General features: G+C 34.7%; 1 protein-coding gene across 8 annotated transcripts in view; it reads left to right on the plus strand.

Annotated features, from left to right (window-relative positions):
* The window catches only part of Nav3 (neuron navigator 3), an 838,810-nt gene that overhangs the window by 789,216 nt on the left and 45,805 nt on the right, over positions 1 to 3,789 (plus strand). The window lies entirely within an intron of this gene.

Below are 3,789 nucleotides of genomic sequence, written 5' to 3' on the forward strand. Positions count from 1 at the left end.
CCCGCAGAGGACAGAAGAGGCTGTCAGATCCCCTGGAACTGGATTTACAGACAGTTGTTAGCTGTCATGTGGGTGCAGGGATTCGAACCCAAGTCTCCTGCAAGAACAGTGTTCTTAACCACCGAGCCATCTCTCCAGCCTGGTTTTTTTTGTTTTTTTTGAAGGTTTAGTAGTGAGTCTCCAAATTTAAGTGTCTTCTAGGGGTCACCTACAAAATAAAGAGACTATCTGAAGACATTTCATATTATCTAGTGATTGTTTAGTCAACTGTCTCTTGACAAAGAGACATTTCTGTTGATTTCTAAATGTATACCTTATGTAGACCCCCCCCATGGGGGATGAAAACAAAGAATGTATAATTTCATTGTGCTTAAAGGCAACATTGCAATTTCCTTGCTTTATAAAAATCACAGGAAAAATATACTTTGAAACAAAATGTAAACATTGAACTATATGACACAAAAAATAACTAGAATAACAATGGAAAATTTCTATATCACAGTCAAATGTCTAAAATATAATATATATTACTAAGAGAGAGAGAAGGGCAAACCAAACTTATTTGCTATCAGAAGGAGATAATTCTACTGATTTAACCATGCTGAGAATTTCCATTTATAATAAACTCTAAAGGTTTTGATGCTTTTATGTAGTACACTTACTCCCTATGTGATGAAACACTTACTATACCAAGCAAAGATGTGAGAAGTAAAGCTGAAGTTTTGTATTTTTTAGTTTTTGTTTAGACAGGATCTCCCTATAGCCTCATCTGTCCTAGAACATGCTATGTAGACAAGACTAGCCTATCTCACAGAGATCTAGCCTGTAAAGCACTAGAACTAAAGGTGTGAGCCACCATACCTTACAAGCTTTATGTTATCCTTAAAGAAGAAATACATCTATTGAATGTAGACCAGAACTTTCCATAAAACTTATCACTCTAACATTTACTGAATCAAAAAATCAGTTGAAGAGATTGATTCCTCAACAACTAAATCAGCCGAATGCATTAAATGGTGTGAAAGCACACAAAAGGGGGCCTTTCTCTAGTTTTTTAGGTTTTTTTTTTCTGAGAGGAAAATGATTTCATAAACATAGAAACATTTCACTATGGCCTGTTAAGGGTAGACTATTTAGCAAGGAGGGAAAATATGGAAAGTCTCAGAAGGGAGATAGTTGCAACTAGGAGAGTAGAACTCATTAACTGAAGTAAGAAAGAGGGAGTTTTTGCAGACATAGGGAGTGACTAGTGTGAGTTTGAACAGATTGTGTCAATCAATATGGGATTTAGCTATCTTTTTAATTAAAGCTTATGAACACTCTTATGGGTACTTTCTTAAGCTTCTAATGCTCTCCTGAAGAAATGCCAATATGAACTCTGCCAAGATATTTTTTTGACAGCTGTGATTTTTTTTCCAAATTATATACAGAATATATTTCTTACCTAGTTGTTCTTCACTTGGTCTCACTAAATGATACAAAGTAACAACTAGCAAACTGATCCCTGTTGTTTAAAAATGAACGTTAATTTTACAGTGAGCATTCTTCTATGGCATATTCTAAAAAGTAGTATTCTAAAAAGTAACATTCTATGAATATTCCACTTTTAATCACCTTAAAAAGTTTGTAGAAGAGATTTCTGTAGAAGAGCTTAAAGCTTTGAAACTTAAATAAGTCAGCTAGCTCAAAATTAAGCTCAATTATTAGACATTTGCATAAGAGCTCATTTCCATTTTCCTTGTAAAGCTAAAGCCAAATAGTTTACCAGATTTCTAATCCACGGCATAAGCATCATTGGTTCCAAATCCAAGGATGAAAGTCTAGCTTTAATTAAAATTTAACATGTACCTTAGCATTTGTCATAAAATTAATTTTTAAATTATGTGATTTCATTACTTAAGTACTGTAGAATGAATTTCCAGTAAATATGTATCTCTCTAGGGTTTTAAGTAGAAGCTTTAAGCTTTTTGTAAAATTATCTATTGCTAATTGGGCAAGGAACAGAATGTTTACAATGTTGAAGAGACTGAGTAATTTTGATAAACTAGATTGGAAATTTTGCACAAATGTGATTTTCCTTTATGAGAAATGAATATATTGGTTATAGTAAAATACTTGAAAATCCATGCATAAATCCAGGAATTTGCTTTTAATTTACATTACTAGGTTCTTTAATTTACAAACTGTTTGTAGTCTATATGAGTCTGATTTTTAAATCTAACTCTTCTCCATCAGAGATATGTGAGATATTCAATGAAAATAGAAATATAAGAAGCAGGCATGGCATTCAAGCCTATAATCCCAGAACTTGGGAGAATAAGGCAGTGCACTGATGCCTGGGCAGCAGAGTGAGACCCTGTCTCAGAAAAATAGAAAAGTAGGGAGGAAAAGATAATAAACATGATGTACCAAATAGATATCTATTCCAAATTTACATGCCATTTTCAACTTCTGAAGTACCCATCCAAGATTAGGGCAATGATGCACATTCCATGTATGAGGCAGTTTCCTGCAATGAAATTGCTTAGATCTTCCCTTATATTCTAGGAAACATTGAGCAAAGATACACTACTTGCCATAGATGAAAATTTAACCTAGAATCTCTGTCCTTCTGCCAAGGGGGCTAGTGAAAATGATGAATAATGAGATTTATCACCAAGGAATTCACCTTCAAAAAGGCTGACAAAGAGCTGCTTTTTAAGACTGCATCACATCAAGATCACCTTGATCACCACCAGACACGCTGCCAGTCATGGTGGCAGATGTCTAAATCCCAGTACTTAGAAGACTGAGACAGGAATATTGTGAGATCCAGACCAGCCTGGCTGCATATAGAGACCTTGTCTCAATGAATAAATAAATAATAGTAAACAAGAATAAGATGACTTGTTTTGAGCATCTGATAGAAATATTGTCTGTACAAAAGTAGCACCATTGTGGGGCTGGAGAGAGTAGTTAAGAGCACTTGCTGTTCTTGCAGAGGATCCAAGTTCAGTGCCCACCTCCCATATCAGGAAGATCACAGCCGCCTGTAACTCCAGCTTCAGGGGATCCAACACCCTCTGTTCTCTGTTGGTACCTGCACATGTGTGGCATCCATACACATAGATGCACACAAAAATAAAAATAAAAATAATTCTTACAATAATACCATGTTACCTGAGCCTGGTGGCACATGTCTTTAATTCCAGGATTAAGGAGGCAGAGACAGAGATCTCTGTGAGATCAAGGTCAGCCTGGTCTATATAGTGAATTCCAGACCAGCTGTAGGTGGAGGGAGACCCTGTCTCAAAAACAATCTGAAACATGTGTGTGTATGTGTGTGTGTGTGTGTGTGTGTGTCTGTGTGTGTGTGTGTGTATGTATATATGATCACGTTCCTGCTTGCTTTTTTTTTAAATTTGGTCTATCTTATTTTTCCTATAATGTGTTTTCTGGTAAAATAATTCACATTTCACATAAATATCTGTGGAAAAACCATATTTACAGAGTGATTTGGATAAAAATATAATATAAAATTATTCAAAATTCATTTTAAAAATCCATAAAAATCCAATTATGATGACTTGATTTTAAGCTCATTTTCTCAATAATTTAGCTAACATATAATACATTAGGACTTTACATTGCATATGTTTCCATTCACTAATGCATGAAAAATATCAGAACTCTAAGGTGACCTTGATATGGCAGTGGAAATTAATAAGGTGGCAGTTAATAGGACTGATTTAGGAATGAGTTATAAAAATTACACTTGGATACAGAGAGTCAATTATGAAGATACAAAGT

Source organism: Nannospalax galili, unplaced genomic scaffold (assembly GCF_000622305.1).
Source record: "Nannospalax galili isolate Female #2095 unplaced genomic scaffold, S.galili_v1.0 scaffold390, whole genome shotgun sequence".
Taxonomy (NCBI): domain Eukaryota; kingdom Metazoa; phylum Chordata; class Mammalia; order Rodentia; family Spalacidae; genus Nannospalax; species Nannospalax galili.